Source organism: Sitophilus oryzae, unplaced genomic scaffold (genome assembly GCF_002938485.1).
Source record: "Sitophilus oryzae breed Bouriz unplaced genomic scaffold, Soryzae_2.0 scaffold_1576_pilon_pilon, whole genome shotgun sequence".
NCBI lineage: Eukaryota > Metazoa > Arthropoda > Insecta > Coleoptera > Curculionidae > Sitophilus > Sitophilus oryzae.
In genome coordinates, this window is record NW_022146254.1 from 14,430,075 (window position 1) to 14,449,872 (window position 19,798).

The 19,798-nt window shown below is 32.8% G+C and overlaps 1 protein-coding gene across 3 annotated transcripts in view; it reads left to right on the plus strand.

The window, feature by feature from the left end:
- The first annotated feature begins 1,884 nt into the window (after window positions 1-1,884).
- The window catches only part of LOC115879325, a 40,868-nt gene continuing 22,954 nt past the window's right edge, over window positions 1,885-19,798 (plus strand). Inside the window, exon 1 of one of the 3 annotated variants that reach the window (XM_030896095.1) lies at window positions 1,885-2,410. The gene's annotated coding sequence lies outside the window, so the exon portion shown is untranslated. Of the gene's footprint in view, window positions 2,411-9,842; window positions 9,862-17,210; window positions 17,339-19,798 lie in introns of those variants that run through there. The other 2 variants (XM_030896097.1, XM_030896096.1) reach the window with 2 other exon arrangements.

The window sequence follows — 19,798 nt, forward strand, 5'->3', positions numbered from 1 at the left end:
CCATCCGTGGGCTTCGGGATCTGAGCGATGCCGTGCCGATCCGATCCGATTCAATGGGCACCCTGCTAAGACTTTTTTTAAAAACCTCAAGACTTTTTTTAATCACCTCAAGACTTTTTTTAAAAACTAAAAAGGCAATCTACGTAAAAGCGCAGTGTGATGCTGATCAAAATATAAACCTTTGAAGTTAAAAAGTTACTTGCGAAGAGTTTTGGAAAAAAATATAATTAATTTCTGTTTTTCTACGACTCTATTTGAACTCTGTAGAGCTCAATTTTTTCGACAAAGCTTCGATATGTATGTCCCATTTCAGAGAATTGTCAACAACAAGCCCTAAGAATTTTACAGATTTTACGACGTCAATGGTGGTGTTGTTAAGTACAAAAGGCTGCAACGAGTTTTTATACGACAAAGCCTTAGTTTTAGAAATGTTGAGACTCAGGAGGTTCGAATCGCACCAAGATTTAATGGTGATTAAGTCATTTGATATAATCCTATGAAGTGCCGCAATGCCCTTGTTGCTCCAAGTGAAGCTAGTGTCGTCCGCAAAAAGACATATTTTGCCACTGATGTTTATGTTAGCAATGTCGTTAATAAAGAAGAAACAAAATAGGGCCTAGTACTGAGCCTTGTGGTACTCCACATTCTATTGGCTTGCTAGAAAGACAACGTGGTATCCACCCTCACAAGTTGACTTCTGTTGATCAGATACGACTTAAACCATTCGAGAGATGATCCCTGAACCCATAGTGCTGCAGTTTATTAATTATGATCTTATGATTTACACAATCGAACGCCTTAGAAAAATCACAGAAAATTGTTGCTTAACCCAGAATGATGGTTGTTTAGGCTGGAGTAAATATTTTATTAAACATAGCGTCATTTGTGAACTTGTTGCTTAGAAATCCAAATTGATATTCAGTAAGTATTTTGTACTTAAACAGAAAAAATACCAGCCTGCTTTTAACCAACCTTTCTATGATCTTAGATAGCGTTGGAAGGAGTGCAATTGGGCGATAGTTAGAAGCTTCATCTTTGTCTCCTCCTTTGAGCAGAGGAATTATTATTACCGTCTTAAGACATTTTGGAAAAATACCATTTTGGAACGACATGTTTATTAAAGTTGTTAGGTGATTCAGAGTGCTTTCTGGCAGATTCGAAAACATTTTTAAAGTTAGCCCGTCGGTCCCAGAAGAGGATTTATTTTTGATGGTACTAATTGTACTGCCGCTCTCTTCAAGAACTACTGGCGAAAAAAGAAACTGTGTAAGTTTACATTATCATTTGAGAGATAAGAAAGTGGATCATGAGGAGGACATATGGTATTAGTTAAGTTTTTCGCTACATTTACAAAGTAATCGTTAAGGTAGAAGCTTGTTTCTCAACTCATTCACAATAGACCATGTTTCCTTAGCAACATTACCAGAATTGACTATTCTCCTATTATAATAAAGGTCCTTAGCGGCTCTTATAGTCTTATGATAAATTTTTCTGTATAGTTTTACGTAAATGTAGAAGAAGAGACTGTGTAAACAAGGAGTGCGGTAATGAAAATGCGTTAAGAAGCTCTTAACTCACTCAAAATGCGTGAGTTAAGAGCTTCTTAACTCACTGACGTAGATAAATGATATTAAACATGCAAATAAACTTAGTTCCAGACGTTCCAGTATCTTTCCTACTAAAATTAATTTATTACCAAGCCACGAAGACAAAAGAATCTGACACAAGCATTCTTTAATGTGTTTCATTTTAACAATTCTACTAACGTACGCTTGCAAATATTCACATTGCCCTGGTAACATAAAACGATATGTAAAAATATGCAAATTAAAATTACGTCTACCTGTAACACACTTATCGCTGACTGTATTTCTCAACTAGTACTATAGTAGATAGGTACTTCGTTGAAAATATTATACATCAGCAGAAAACGTGACTTTTATTATTATATTCGTGGTTATTTTCAGAAAAAAAATAAGACGGCAATTTGACCTAAGTAAAACGACTTCGACTTAAAAATTATAGGAAAAAAACTAAGTACTACATGGTATGGTAGTACTGAGAACAGACTAAAAAAAGAACAACGTTACCAGTGATATTGAAATGTAAACATATGCTGAACTCGTTTTCATGTTAATATGTGGTCGCGGTTGTAAGTGGTTTTTTTTAGTCATCGGTTGACGATAAGAAGTAAAGATCTGTGCCTGAAATAGTGTAGGATGGTCCAGACTCTGTGAAAGAGTTCGTACACGTGACTGTGTTAATTATCAACGAGGAAATTGTGTAATTTTCGCGTAATTATCAGGTTTTTCCGCTTTTAATGAAACGAGCGCTTGGGACTTCCGGTAGTAGTGTTTTTGATGTTATCTATAGTGTATGGAGTCTAGGATTAGGTGCTCTTAACAAGTTTGTAAGTATTTATCCTTTTTTTTAATAACTTTCAAGAACAAATATTAAAGAGATATTAATTATTTTTTATATACCGCGTGGTGGCATCAGAACGCGGGAGATAGGAAATCTCATATCATTTTGAAAAAGTCAAATATCTCCCCAGATGATTTTTTGCAAAAATTGTATTAGACTTTTTTGAAAAGGCGTTAAAGTTGTACTGTCGTGTAGTATTTCGCTTTATTTGGAATAGGCATCTAAAAGTTATTTGCAAAAATCTACCTTCAAATTACAAAAAAATTATAATACGGCCCAGAGAAAGCTACAAATTAAAATACCAGCAAAAATATGAAGTCAATTTTTTTTTGTTTACTAGAATTTTTGTGGTTTGAAAAAGGTGATTAATTTTTTTTCTGAATTGGAATGATCATCTACAAAAGAATTAGTTGAACTGAGAATAGTATTCGCGGTGTTATTGTTTGTTGTTCATTACTCGATCACTCGCAGGCCTCGCTCATACCACATTGATCCAAAATAATTCAAGGGAGAATTGAAATATTTTTCACACAAGGAACTTTATTAAACTTGCCATTACCCATTCCAGCGAAACAATACTAATAATCTATACTAATACCGTATGATCGAATAAAAACGGCGTCAACGATGGCTATGAAATGAAGATCGCTGTCATTTTATATGTAAAATTATATGGGAAATGTCATCGATCGTCATTTCCAAGCCAACTGGACGCCGTTTTTTTTCGATCATACGGTATATAAAATCCTTAAGTGATTGACTCACTGATTAATCACGATCCTGCTCAAACCACTCAACGTAAGAAGCTCAATTTTGGCATACAGGTTGATTCTATGGTGTAGAGGTGCGATAAGAAGGGATTTTTCGAAATTCCAGTTCCAAGGGGGTGAAACCACCTCTCAAATATTACAATATTTTTTATTTAAAAAAACGGTCAAGTTTCCGAAAGAACACTTAAACACGTATATTTTATTTTGTTTTTTTACATATTTTAAGATTTTTTTTAAATGTATACAGGGTGTTTCGAAAAATCTGGTCATTGAATAATCACGGTCCTGCTTAAAGCGCTTGGCGTAAAAAGCTAATTTTTGAAAAACGGATTGACTTTAGGGTGTAGAGGTTCGTTAAGAAGGGGTTTCTCGAATCTCAAACTCTAAGAGGGTGAAAACGCCCCTCAAATATTACAATATTTATTATTTAAAAAACGGTTAGTCTTTCGGGAAAACGCTTAGACACACATAATTTATTTTGTTTTTTTACATATTTTGAAATTTAAAAAAAAAAAAATTACAGGGTGTTCCAAAAAGGTGGGTAATTGATTAACCACGATTCTGCTTAAACTGCTTGATGTAAAAAGCTTATTTTTGATAAACGGATTTTACGAAAGTCAAATTCCAACGAGATGAAACTACCCCTCAAATATTACCAAGTTATATAATAATATCGCCATATTGTTTTTTCTCATGCTGACATAAATGTGAGAAAATTTTATCCAGTTTGTATGTTAATGGAAATTCTTGCTTTGCTTTATCATCACCATTACAAATTACTAATTTGACGCAAACCAAGTCGCTGGTACACGCTAGTAATATAATCCGCGGCACCCCCCTGTCGATTTTGCCAAACCCAAAATGTCTCCGATTTCAACTAAAATATGCTAACTGATTACTACTGTTCATTTTACGTAGAATTGACTGCCAAAAACCGTTTTTCGATATCTGTAACAGATCTTGAGTTATTTGAGAAAATGTACAAAAGAAATATTTTTTTCACTTTTCCGAAATGTTTAACAATGAATTTCTCTGAAACAAAAAGTGTAAATCTCAAAAACGAAACGGTTTTGTAAAGTGCATTTTCAGGACTACAACATATTACGAAATAAGGAAAAACAAATTTTCAAAATTTTTTTAAAAAATTCCTCGGCACTCCCCTGTCGATTTTGTCAAAAACCAAAATGTCTCCGATTTCAACTAAAATGTGCTTACTGCTAGTTCATTTTACGTAGAATTGACTGCCGCAAACCGTTTTTCGATATCTGTAACAGATCTTGAGTTATTTGAGAAAATGTACAAAAGAAATATTTTTTTCACTTTCCGAAATATTTAACAACGAATTTCTCTGGAACAAAAAGTGTAAATCTCAAAAAATAATATAATGAAATTATATACAATCAATATTTAAAGCAATTTTTTTACATAATATGTAACTCAATTGCACAAGTTTTCCATTTCAGTAGCGAAGTACCCAACAGTTCCAGACATTATTTAATATATGAGTTAGGTATACTGGTGGCACCTAATAGTAGTAATAAAAAAAATGTAATCATTTTTCTTTAATTTTTCCATGACTAACTATCATTAAACAAATACCAATAGGAAAACCAAATGACTAAAACATGTTGTTGTAACACAATTAAAATTAATATATGGCATACTAATACAAACGTGCTTCAATTTAATTTTAATTTCATTTCATTTAAAGTTGATCATTCAAATTTTATGTCTGATAATAAACATTTTCAAAAGAAATAAATAAATGAAAATAGATGCAATTTAGTGATGGAATTATTACTACAATACCGACTTAACAATTAATTATTTCTCTAAAAATTCGTAATTAATATTATACTTATTTTTTATGCTATTTGCATTACAGTATACCGGGTGCTTATAGGGATGAGCCACTTTTAAGACCCACCCGGTATACAGTCGCTCCTGGCTTTTGTTTAAGAGTATACCTAAAGAATGTAGGTACTAAGAAAGTGTGAGTGAATAGGGAACTTCAAATAGAACTTCAAAATAGATCACCCCGTATATTATTGCATTTTTGGCTTCCTTTCAGATCAAAAATAATAAAAATAGATGAGTCATGAAATCAAAACTATGCCCTCTAGGTATTTACTACATTTGCTCTTACTTACTTTATTATTTTTATATTGTAATATTCTGTACCAAACTTTCTGAAACATAAAATTATGTTTCTTTGCTTTTTATGTAACACTTTGTATATTATTTTCTTTTAAAAACTGTTTATTTAAATACAATGAAAACTACACCAAGGCTATGGAATATTGGCAGGTTCTGTTATTTCTAAAATTGGATTTTCTTTTTAGTAAAAAACGATTTTTTGTTGTTATAGTAAGCAATACTCTTTTTGCAAAAATGTTCAGTAGCGTAGCGACTTTTCGAAATAGTGAACATTTTTCCATAGAATTTTGATATTAAAGCACGTATCATATGCATTGTTTCTATTCTTTTTCTTTTCTTTACTACGCGTAACATAAAAAAATCTATTGTACACCTCCAAGTCAAGGAAATATCAAACGGAAAGGACAGGACTGACAGTATCATGCACGCCTTTATAATCCAATCAAATTAATCGATATGAGAGGGGTAATAAAACATCATTAATCTATAATTTACATTTGGAGAGTTTTGCTACAACTCGTTTTAACTTTTTTTAAAGTAGAGATTGACAATAAATAAAATATATTCTTCCCTTTGAATGTGATAGACAATGATTCAGTAAAATATGTATGTATGTCATCATCATCATTCTCAACTTATTCAACCATTTCTAATTATGGTGCAGCCTCCCTCGCATATTTAGATACTCTTTGTAGTTGGGCCCATTGTTGTCTATTGTTGGCTATGCGGGCCCAAGTTATCCCTGCTAATTTTCTAATATCCCATCTCAGGTTTGGTCTTCTTCTAGGTCTCTTAATTCATCGTGGATGCCATGCTGTAAATTTAGTGGTCCATCTGTTGTCTGTTCTTCTTGCCAGGTGTCCTGCCCATTGCCACTTGAGGGATTTGATTCTGTGGATGACATTCTATTACCTGGGTCTTTTGTCGTATCCACTCTATTCTTTTACGGTCTTTCTTAGTTATCCCAGCATATTTTGTTCCAATGAGCGTTGTGCGACCTACAGTTTCCTTATGATGTCCGTTTCAAGTGTCCAGGTTTCGATAGGTCCTGACTGGTAGTACACTTTGGTTTGACATGCTAGATTTGAATATGATTGAGTTTCTTCCATAAGTACTCAATGCTGTTTCTTCCATAAGTACTGCTACTTAATTCTTCTGTTGATTTCTGGTAGTAGAGATCCCGAGCTGTGTATTAGTTGTCCCAAATATATTCTTCTGCTATTTTCAGTGTTGTGTTATTTATTGGAATGTCTTTTCTGTCTACTAGTTCGTTGAACATAACTTTAGTTTTTCTTCTTCTTCTTTCAGTGCCTATCCTCTATGGATGTTGGCAATCATGTTGGCCCACATAATCCTATTGACAGCCGCCCTGAATAGATGTACGGTCGTCATTCCCGTCCACTGTCTAATATTTTTCAGCCATGATGTTCGTCGGCGTCCCTGACCTCTTCTACTATCTATTTTGCCCTGCAGTATCAGTTGGATAAGTTGGTATTTATCATTACGCATCACATGCCCAAGGTATGCCATTTTTCTCACTTTCACACTATGTACTATTTCTAGTTCCTTTTGCATTCACGGTGTTGTTTGTGACATGGTAAGTGTATGAGATCCTGAGCATGCGGCGATAGTACCACATTTCAAAGGCTTCCAAGTGTCTAGATGTAGCATCTGTCAGGGTCCAAGCTTCCACTCCATATAGGAGCGTGGAGAATACGTAGCACCTTAAGACCTGTGTTCTTATAGCAATATTCAGGTGCATATTGCATAGAATTTTTCTAAGACGGTTAAAAACGGTTCTGGCTTTTTCTATGCGGCATCTGATCTCTCGTGAGTGATCCCATTCCTTGTTCAAGCTGCAGCCCAAATACATGATTGTATCTGCTGTTTCCAAGGTTTCGTTATTCGCCCTAAACTGGTGGTACTGCGCCTCATCATTTTTACTAACTACTAGAATTTTGGTCTTCTTGCAGTTAAGCCTCATACCATACATATCACATGCCTCTACTACTCGGTCAATTAATTTCTGCAATCCCTCAGCACTATCTGCTATGAGAACTGTATCGTCCGCGTACCTTAAATTATTGATGGTTTCTCCATTGATCTTTATTCCTTTTTCTGAGCGCTTGTCTAAACAGTATTTCGGAGTAGGTATTAAACAGAATTGGTGACAGTATGCATCCCTGACGCACTCCCCGACTCACTGTAAATTCTTGGGAGGTTTCGTTGTCTACACGCACGGTCGCTCTCTGGTGCAGATACAAATTTGTTATAAGGCGAAAGTCTTTGTCGTCGATACCATATTCCATTAATATTTCAAATAATTTGTGATGTTGCACCCTATCAAAGGCCTTCTCGAAGTCAATAAAACAAGCGTAGACATCGCAGTTTACGTCTCTGGCCTTCTGTATCAGGACCTGTATAGAAAATAGGGCTTCTCGCGTTCCCATTCCACTTCTGAATCCAAACTGAACTTTGCTCATGTTTTCTTCAAGCTTTCTATATATGCGAGAGTCAATGATGTTAAGTAGGATTTTCAATGCATGGCTCATCAAGCTTATAATTCGGTAGTCAGAGCACCTAGTAGCATTTGCTCTCTTAGGAAGGGGAATAAACGTGGAAACCAGCCAGTCGCTAGGCAATTCTCCTGTTTCGTATATTTTATTGAGTAGCTTTGTCAGAAGTTTAAGTTGGTTGTCTTCCAAGAGCTTCAGTATTTCTGCTTGAACGTTGTCTGGTCCAGTTGCTTTGTTATTTTTTAGCCCTGTTATTGAGTGCCGTACCTCATCTAGTGTTATTTCTGGACCTGAATCAGCATGGACAATGGTTTCCGCCTGTTGCTCCTCATCAAACAGCTCTCCCATGTATTCTTTCCACCTTTCCAGTATTCCTCCGGTGTCAGTTATAAGACCACCTTGTTTGTCCAATACCAAGTTACTGCTGCGTGAGCTAGTCCTTCCTGCCATGGTCTTGATTTTCTTGTACAGGTTGAAGGTGTCATGTTTTTGTTCCAAGGCTTCAATCTCCCTACATTGGATCTGTAACCATTGTTCCTCTTTGATTAGTTTTTGCTAAATTCATTTTGAGACCTACTTTATTGCTGACTATATTTAGTTCGTTAATTTGTGCTTGTAGTTCTTCAGGACTATTGGCAAATAAGACTATGTCATTAGCGAACCTTGGTTAAGAGGTTAACATATTTTCCATCTATTTTTAATCGTTTGTTGGTCCAGTCCAGTTGACGGAAGATTTCTTCTAGTGTTACCGTAAACAGCTTTGGAGATACGTTGTGTTTGTGTAAGTTAATAGTTATTTTTATAACTATTAATTAGTTATAAAATTTATTACGAGTAGAAAAAATATAGTGCTGGGTTGGCGTTGCTTTCTATGTAATTTGACAAATAAATAAAGCTGTCTCTTTAGTTGTCAGTTTTGAGTCAACATTTTTTAATTCTCTTACGTTTCGATTGCTGATTGAATTGGAGCCAGAAATGGCCCAAAACGAAATAAGTAAATTACCAACAGATATTCAGGCTGAGGCGACAAACGCCATATCCAAACTACTTCCATTTAAATCCCGAATAACTTATGAAAAGGAATACAAAAATTTTAAAAAATGGAAGCAATTAAAAAACGTGCGAGAAGAAATAAAGTTTTTAACCTATCCTCGCTGTTAAAGTATCATTTAATCTCCCCTTGCGGTTAAAGTACTATTTTATCTACTATTTTTGATAGATATAAGGCAATTTTAACAGTTGCTATAGAAAAAAATAAATAAAGACAAAAGTCCGAAATGATTTTAGTATGAAAATATAGTTTTTCCCTTTTAGGGATATTCATTATGCTATGCATTGTTCTAGTTTTTTTTTCTAATACCCATGTTTCACTTCGATAACTTGATATTACTGCATCAATTTTGATTTTAACAATTTTAGCTGGGTGTCTTTTCTAGCGTTTTCATAATTTTGGCATATTCTGGGAAATCTATTTAATTTGAGTCCTATGTCATTGGGAATAGCCACAGGAAATGTTGCATTCAGGATATCTAAAATTAGCAATTATTTGTTGTAATAGTGTGTTCTTTAGAACGACAATTAAATTTAAAAAACATTGAATTCCTAATTAGACTGGGTAACTAACAAACAAAATTAAAATTAAATCGCCTTGTTTTTTACTGTTAGGGTTATTTTTGGAAACGATTTAAATAATTTAATGCGTGTTATTTCGAAAACTCTTCCGCATTGTCAGCATTGTGTTACAGGTACAAAGAGGGCTGGGGGTTTTATAGGGGTCAATCGTCTTTTGCGGTGGTGGCGGTGTCAGTTGTGCGTCTTTCCGGCAAGGGTAGTTTCTAGAACCTTATAGAAGTGTTATTCGCTGAATTGTTTTAGTTTTAAATTAGTTTTCGGAAAATACAGGTGAAAAATAGAGTCAAAACTTATTTATAAATTATTTGATCTGGTGCTTACTGCTTACTATTGGAAGATGATCATAAGTAGTTCTTTGTAAGGTAAGTGTCAAAAATGTACATTATTAACAAATCGCTGTAACTTTTTTGCTATGGAAAATTTTGTATTTTTATGAAAACATTTCCGAAGCACCTTTTTACGTAGAATTTAATGGTTTAAGTATAATTTTTGAAAATTAATAATTTAAGAGTTATTAACAGAAAAAATTGATTTTTTATTTGGGACAACCTCTATATTTTTAATTAACTAAAAAGAATTTAAAATTACCTTTCCAAAAATATAGCACACTTGATATTTTGTTATAATCCCCTTCGAAATACAGAATTTTTTAAAGTTCGCTACTTTTAACTAGTAGGTTTTGGACCCCTTATTGATGATATGCCCTTAATGGAACTCGAAAACATATTTTTCCAGCAAGACGACGCACTGCCTCATAGAACGCTGAAGTTATCAGCAAATTTTTGCAGCCAATTTCAAGAATAATTGAATAGCTAACCAAGATCCCAGCCGTTTGCCGTCGAGGCCATTTAAATGTGTTGATGTTGGTTAAATATATTTTAAACTGTTATAAAATTCTGCATCTCTCATAACAAATATTATGTTCGTTTTAATTGATGCTCACAGGTAGAATTTTTTTGCATTACAGCCAGCAGTGGCGGATACAGAGGGGCGGATACATGGGGCCTGGGCCACCCCTAAAATCTATAAATTAGGCTAAATATCAGGCTTTTGGGTTAAAAATGGTGCCCTAAAAAGCATATTCTACATTACTTTTTGTTTGGGCCCCCCCTAAAATAAATTCCTGTATCCGCCCCTGACAGCCAGTGCCGTTCAAAGCCTACTTATTTAAAGCGGGCGAATTTTTATATACTCTATATCTCGGAGAGGAATGGAGCAAAATATCAAGTGTGTTACATTTTTGGAAAGGCAATTTTAAATGCTTTCCAATAAATTAAAAATATACAGGGTGTACCATATAAAAAATCAAATTTTTTGTTGATAATTCTTAAATTATTAATTTAAAAAAAATATACTTAAACAATTAAATTCTACGGTAAAAGGTGCTTTGGAAATGTTTTCATAAAAATACATAATTTTCCATAGCAAAAAAGTTACAGCGATTTGTTACAAATGCATATTTTTGAAAAACACCCCGTAACTCCGAAACGGTAACAGATATCGATATGCGGTTTTCACCATCATGTTTCAATTGAGCTCCAGACACCGACATTAGTTTTGATTTAAATGATGCAGTTATTTACCTACTATAAAAATATATTTAACACTATCTTCTTCTTGTTGGTCACGATCGATATTGGTTAAGAAAAAATTACTATCTGACTTATCTGTATAAAACCTTCCAATTAGCACACTTATTATTTAGGATATACCTCATATAGATAAGTTTTATTCAATGTTAAAACAATAGCCTTTGTGGAGTTAACCTAGTTAGGACCTAATTAATAGCGAACAAAATATGCTAATGAATATAACACTTGATATACTGTAGTTTCCCACAAAATGAAAACGGAGTCACAGTAGGCGAAATAACAGTAATTTACTTCGAGCTTTACTATGTCTAGAGCCAAAGTTTTTGAAAAACTACATGATGGTAAGCTACTTGAAGTCTTTACTAAATTCTAATATACACTCTCAGATGCAAAAAAAAGCAACGGATTTTTTTTTCGTCAAGTTTAAAGTGTTTTATTTTTTTTTACTCTGAGCCATATTTTTATAATTTTTTTTTAGTAAACTGTGTATAAATCTATTATCTTTTATTTATAAACTTAGTTTCATATAAACTTTAGTATTTAGCTTATTATACAGGGTTAATTGAAGGGTTGTTTTTTACCCTAACTTTAAGAAACCCTGTGCAATAATTTCGTGAGTACATTATTTTTCGATCAGAACTATGTTTCCTGAGCATTGTCTTTTTGGAACACATGCCTATTAGTTCATTTTTAAGAGCGGAATGAACTTGCCACCAACAATTTGAAAATTTTTTCAACTATCATTACTCTATGATGTTATTTTTTAATATCACGAGATGGATTTGGTGACTACTATCGTAATGTCATATCGACAGTGATTAGAATTATACAGGGCTGTTCACCACATACGACACGGAGTATTGTAGCTAAACGATTAGATTTTTACAAACTGTAAGTTTAGGGTTCGTTGAAGGATTATTAGAGCTACAATTTAAAAATATTTTTACAAGATACAGAGTGTCCCAAATAAGTAAAAAATATTATAGTTGTATTTTTTTAAATGGAACTCCCTGTATATTATTCTATTTTTAGATTCTACGATTAAAATAAAAGTAAATTTGATTAAGGTTTATCACACTTAAACCTTGCCGTTTTTGAAATATTTTCGATTTTATGAAATTGCAGTAAAATTTTTAAGGCTTTATTTCTCCAAGGGTATCTAAGTTTTTAATAGTAAATATTTACTGAAGATTATTTATTGATCAGATATTGTGTTGCAATAATAAAAATTTTACTACCTCATAGAGAGTGTCCAAAAATTTATAGTAAATAATTACTAGCTTTAAACGGCAATAACTTGTTTAATTTAAATAGAACACCCTATATATTTAACGTGAATCAGATGCACAATGTAATTGTCTATCAAATTCTATTATACCCTTTTTTACCCATCTCTTCAAGTTTTCGTAGAAAATGCATTTTCTTATAATTTAGACCTCATTATCACTATACCCACGGAATATTGACATTTTAGATCATTTTTAAATATGTAACAAATCTTCACACAGTAGAGATACTAATATAGTCGATATAGTTCGCTTATTTTATTAAAAAATAAAAAAAAATGTTTAAATATTTTTTGTTAAAGAGGACGAATTAATATGATCCGAATATTCAAACTACATTAATTTGACTGTTTACGCTGATTAATAATAATTGCTCCAAATACTAAAAAACTGAATTTTGTGTGTGTATTAGATAGTGTGGTCAGGTGTGGTAATACATTTAAGTTCAACTTTAGACGAATGCTTATTTATAAGAACAGAGACGTTCATTTTCATAACTTATTATTATATTGATTTCTGAGCCAAATCCACATTTATTTAGAATACTTTATTAATTAAAACAATTTAAAAGTATGTAACTACCTAATTTTCGGTAGAAATAATGGTGGTATATTTAATTGGTATATTCTTTTACAAAGATTTAAATAGTTTTTTTTTTGTATACCAATGGGCTTGCAATATTTACCACCTGTATATTTTGTACATATATTTTGCTTTAAAAAAGTCTGAAAAGTCTCCAATGACCGGGTATCTCCAATTCCATGGGTATAGATGAGGTCTAAATTATCAGAAAATGCATTATCTAGGAAAATTCGAAGAGAAAGGTATAAAATGTTATAATAAAATTTGATAGACAATTAAATTGTGCATATGATTGACGTAAAACATACAGGGTGTTCCATTTAAATTAAACAAGTTATTGCCGTTTAAAGTTAGTAATTATTTAATATAAATTTTTGGACACTCTGTATAAGATATTAAAATTTTTATTATTGCAACACAATATCTGATCAATCAATAATCTTCAGTAAATATTGAGTATTAAAAACTTTGATACCCTTGGAGAAATCAAGCCTTAAAATGTTTACTGCAATTTCATAAAATTGAACATATTTCAAAAACGGTAAGGTTTAAGTATGATAAACCTTAATTAAATTTACCTTTATTTAAATCGTAGAATCCAAAAATAGAATAATATACAGGGTGGTCCATTTAAAAAAATACAACTATAATATTTTTTACTTATTTGGGACACTCTGTATCTTGTAAAAATATTTTTAAATTGTAGCTCTAATAGTCCTTCAACGAACCCAAAACTTACAATTTGTAAAAATCTCATCGTTTAGCTACAATACTCCGTGTCGTATGTGGTGAACAACCCTGTATATTAAAATTTAAAAAAACGTTAAAAAAGTAACGACACAGACTTCGTTTTAATAAATATTAGTAACACTAACAGAACTAGATCGAGATATTAAAAAAATAAGTGTAATAACTAAATCTACAAACAAACAAGAAACTTGTAAAAAATACTCTAATATTTTGTATTAGCACCCTACCTTAACACAAATACATTGTGTTAAGGTAGTATCAGACATAGCTACTTTTATTGCGTAGCACATTAAAAAACTGCGCAACTTAATCTGCTGCAAGTGTGAATACCTAGGTAACCTGCAACGTTGCTATCGCAGCTTGGCTGCGTAGGCTACTTTTTTGTTGCGTGCAGTTTAAGAAATAGCCGTGTGTAAACAGTTGTTGAGGAAGGTTGCAAGTGCAGCAAAAGATTACTAATCAGTTGAAAAAGTTAGTACGCCCGAAATGTATACACTTTTTTCAGTTAACTCCAGGATTTATATGTAGGTATTTAGTAAAGAATTAACCGACAAATTGCGATGTCGTCGAAGTCAAAACAAGCGATTTGGAACAGAGAACAAGTAAAATGTTTAATAGAAGCGGTAGAAGCAAGGGAGTGTTTCTGAAACGTAAAAAGACGAGCCACTATTTTGGAAGTTTTTTCTGAATTACATATGCCCGATGAAGACATAAAAAAGAAAATTCACACGTTGCGTGCACAATATTCGAAAGAACGTTCAAAAATGAAAAATTCCAGATCTGGTTGCGGAGCAGACGAAACCTACAAAACAAGCAGCGGCTACCAAAATATGTTACAAAACTAGCGCTTTGGTGTGAACATATGAAAAGCATGTAGTGCCGACCTGCAACTTTTTTAGACAGCTACTGCATAATAAAAAACCGGTAAAATTTTTTTTAAGTCAAACGGTTTTATCTTATGTGCACTGAAAACTAGAAAATAATAATAACAATGAGGTATTTTGAACTTCTAGTTCAGAAATATTTTAGTACTAGGCAGAATAGCTTTTAGGCATATTAGACTAAAATAAAAACGTGGGGCCCCTCTGATATCCTACCTATGGCAAAGCATATCTTTATACTTTGGTAGATCATGAGCTCGGCGTTCGCTGGTGAAGCCGCCACGGCTGGTTATTGATTGTCAAAATCTCCAGTTACGATTATAGTAAGTCGATGCAATCCACACTTAGTATAGAAGAAAGTATTACAGCAATAGTTAATGGGCTCCACGTTTTTATTTTAGTCTAATATGCCTAAAAGCTATTCTGCCTAGTAATAAAATATTTCTGAACTAGAAGTTCAAAATACCTAATTGTTATTATTATTTTCTAGTTTTCAGTGCACATAAGATAAAACCGTTTAACTTAAAAGTTTTTTTACCGATTTTTTATTTTCTAGTTTTTAGTATTTAACGGAAATGCCTACCGAATATTCCTCATTCTATTTAATTCATTTAGTGCATCAGTATTACATGGTTTTTTACCTGATAATTTATTACAATCTGACGCTCAGGTGTTTCTGACGCTAACAACTCTCTCTGTCTGTCGCGTTCTGATGCTAGCCTAGACTCATGACGCTCAGGTGTTTCTGACGCTAACAACTCTCTTTGTCTCCTCGTTGTGATGCCAGCCTGGACTCATGACGCTCAGGTGTTTCTGCCGCTAACAACTCTCTCTGTCTGTCACGTTGTGATGCTAGCCGGGACTCATGACGCTCAGGTGTTTCTGACTCTACCAGCTGCCTTTGTCTCTCACGTTGTGCTATTAACCTGGCATCATGTTGTTCAGGTCTGTTGCTAACCGTTCTCTTCGTTTCTGTAGTCGACTATAGGTTTCATTTTCACTTTCTTTTGCACGTTTCGTTCTATACTTTTCTTTCGCCTTTTCGAGCCTTCTTTTTCGTTGTGTAGCAGTTTCGTTTTTATTTTTGTTTGTTTTTTTATTTATTGTTTCCATGTTGTTCCCACGAGTAATGGACATTTTAACGGTCGACCCCCCCCCCAGAGGTTTAGTAGAGGGGCAAGGCTATAATATACAACAAGAGGCGCCCAATCTTGAGGGGAAACAGCTTGCGACATTACATTTTAGCCACCCTAATGCCATACAGTCCCCAGCACGTTTTAACCTATTACCTTAACTTGGGTGGTAAAGCTACCGCTAACTACGTAGGTACATCTAATCACCTATTTTTTTATCTGTCCTTCTAACGTCACACAATCTTGGACACAAGTGTTCTGGACACGACTACTCATGCCCTCACCTAATACGCCATTTTGTAACGACGTCCATCTTGGATTTTCAATTTTGTCATAATCACAGTATTCTACTAGTGTAGCCCTTTCATTTGATACCCATATTGAGGGGATTGTGGAAAAATATGAAATCCGCCATTTTGTACCGGGGGCCATCTTAGATTTACAATGTTATTGATATTACTATATTGTATTGTCATCGGAACTAAAGGTGTGTACCAAATTTCAGATCAATCTGACAACAGGAAGGTACTTAAATTTCAATTTCTAATTTTGACCCAAATAAGCAAACAAATAAATAAATACCGTACGGGTCGAGCTAAATAAAACCGTTTAAAAACTGCGCGTTTTGGGCTACTTTCTGCTAGTGTATGAACACTGTATGCAACTTTTGCAGCGGCTACAAAAAAATTGCGCAACAAAAGTAGCCGTGTCTGATACTACCTTTATGTTTTCCCATTCTTCTTCAAGTACCAAGCAAATATTCATAATTTCGGCCATCTTCAACAAGATCAATGACTTTTGCACAATTTTTGACATTAAGAACCATGTTCAATCGTACACTACAATAATTACCAAAGCTACCTCGTTATTATGAAGAATAACATCAAAAAGTAACGATATAATTAAAAAAATTGCAAAATGTTTGTGGCAAGTTCATTTTGCTCTTAAAAATTAATCAAGGCATGTGTTGACATGAGTCAAAAAACAAAATATTCGGGAGACATGATTCTGACCGAAAAATAATGTTTTAGGAAAATTTCCCCACGAAATTATTGTACAGGGTGTTTTAAAGATAAGGTAAAAAACAACTCTTCGATTAACCCTGTATAATAAGTTAAATACTAAAGTTTATAATAAACTGAGTTTACGAATTAAAGTTGATATATTTATATGCTAAAAAAATCAAGAAAATAAGACTAAACATAAAAAATATAACATATTAAACTTGACTAAAAATTAGAGGTGTATTTCTGATTTAAAAAAACATCAAGTAAAAAAAGCTTAAAAACTTAAAAACGCAAAGCTTAAATTATGTATTCCGTAAACATTATCTCAGTCATCGCCTACTGCTTCTTGCATGTATGCCCTTTTCAATAATATTCTCCATCTCTACTTATTTTGTTTGAATAAAAGGAGAGAGGAAACACGTGTTTCTCTCCCTTCCGTTGTAAATACACAAGGGCTTTATGCATCCAAATCCAAACCCCTCCATTCAGTAGCGAGTATAGTGCGTCGTAGTTTAGCAGAATAAAAACGGTTTAATATCGCTTGTTAAAACTGGATTTTTAATGTTTGTGGATTAGGATTTAAACATTTTAAAATAAAAATAGTAGAGGTAAGCTCATATTATGTTTTAGAGAAAATTTTTTAGTCAAATTTATCTTAAAAAAAGGTCAATTGGTAGAGAATTTATATTTTTAACAGCTTCTATTTAATCTAAAAGGAATAATAGAAATGCTAAAATAAAATTAACATTTCTATTTTTTGATTTTAATAATAATTATAAGACCAATTTTAAGGTTTCCTTTCAATACCATATTATTTTTTGAAAAGTTTATTTCGAAAATTACCAACAACCCGTAGAAGAATCTTATACATACAGACATACAGGGTGAGTCTTAAATAAGTGCAAATATTTTTAGGGCTGGAGATCTCGATAAAATACACATATTTTCTCTTTACCGTTTGTTAAGTAAGTCCAGTTATTTTACTTTGAAAATTCAAAAAAATACTAAAATACTACTTAAATTTTAAGAACTACTGAATCTTTTCTGTTTTTATTTTTGGCATCGTTAAATGAAACTGAACATATCGAAATTAATTAAATCAAATTGTTTAACAATATTTTCAAAAGTCAATAACTCGGAAACGATTGGTTTGAGGTACATTGCGTGTATTTCGATTTTTGCTTAGAATTGAAGGAAGAACCGAAATGTGCAATAATATACAGGGGTTTCCATTTAAAAAAATGAAATTTTGATGTACCTCGACTCTATGACCGACCCTGTATGTTTAAATTTATTACCCGCTAATAGATATTTATAAACCCTATAACTTTTATATTTAACTTTTTGCGGTACCTCCTATATTTTACCTAATAATCGACCGTTTCCATACATAACAGCGACCCTGTATATTTAGTTATACAGGATGTCCCAGAAATAAGTGCAAGTATTTTAAGGGCTGGTAGATCTCGATAAAAGAAACATATTTTCTCTTTATCGTTTTTCAAATAAGTTCAAAATAACGGAGTTATTTTACTCTAAAAATTTCCAAAAAGATGATTTTTTGGTAAAATTTTGAGAACCACTGGATCTTTTCTGGATTTTCTTTCTTGTAAATTTAATCTAATACCTATATTGCCATATTATCAAGAAATTATGTTTTTTAACTAAAACAGAAAAACATTCCAAAAATGTTTTCAAAAAATTTTGAATTTTCAGATGTTTTTTTCGCGAAAAAAAAACTCATAGGCGTGTTTCTGGGGTTGAACTATACTACCAGTTAGTTAATTGGACTTATTTCTGGGACACCCTGTATAAATACAGTATTATTTCTTTTTGTTTAAAATATATATCCAAAATACTTGGGTTTACTATATTGACTTCTTGTATGTGTTAAGTCTTTCAAACTAAACTGAATCTCAAGCAATATAAATACAAACTAAAGAGAGAATTCTTCCGATTACTTTAACTTAGATATATTTACATCAATTAATTATTCTATTTAATTATTTAGGTGTTTATTTTGTGGCTTCGCTTTTCTATTTTTATCATTAACCGTTTCATAATGAAACATAAATAATTATTGTTAATTAACAAATTTGCTAATGAAAAAAATAAAAATATTAACATGAAAATTTTACTCCAGTTACTAATTGAAGCCTGGCGCATCCGTCACGATCAGGAAAAAAATACTTTTTTATTTTTTTTTTAATTAAATAAAAAACAAAAAATCCGGCGATAGTTTTTAGAAGAGCCAGTTAGCTATCTTTTAGTAAAAAAGCAACTTTCTAGAGCAAGTCGTTACTTCAGTAGAGACAACACAAATAAACATAAGCATTTTATTTATGTAGATTATATTGTTAGCTTCTTCAAAATACGGGATCACCCTGTATTTAAGATAAAGAACTGTTAAACAATCTTCTAAGTAGGCTAATAACTATATAACTAGATCTACTGTTTACTTTTACAAGGACTGACTTCAACGTGGCTTTTTGGGAGCGTCCTAAATGCTGTAATTAGTTTTGCATACTCCATACAACAGAGCCAATTCATTCGGAAATTAAATGGAGTGTAAAAAAGTGATTCAATCTTAATTAGAAACTTGATTAAATACACTCACATATCTTACTGAAATTAAGATTACGTTATGTCGTCATTGGCGTACCTATGTAGAGAATGTAGAATGTATGGGAGGGGGGTTTGGTTTGGCTATCACCGCGACCTTACAGATTTATGATGACCCCTTTCTTGAGATAACTGATCATACAGTCTCAGGGCTTTGACAAAAGCCAGTATCTGAGACGGTTTTACAGAGATTAGTTCTCCATCTCTTCATGTCTATCAAAGTTTATGGCACCAATGGTTGTCATCTCGGCGTACTCTGTGCTGAGGTGTCCTGGTGTTTCCCTATTTACCCCACAGAATCTACATTCTCTGTTGTTTCTTCGCTACAATCTACTGAGGTGTTCGTTTCCTGTTAAAAAATCAAGGAAAAGTTTTGATTTTTCTCGGTCGTAAGTTCTGAGAAATTTCTTCGAGTGTCTTACACCGTTGGAGGATTCCCATTCCAG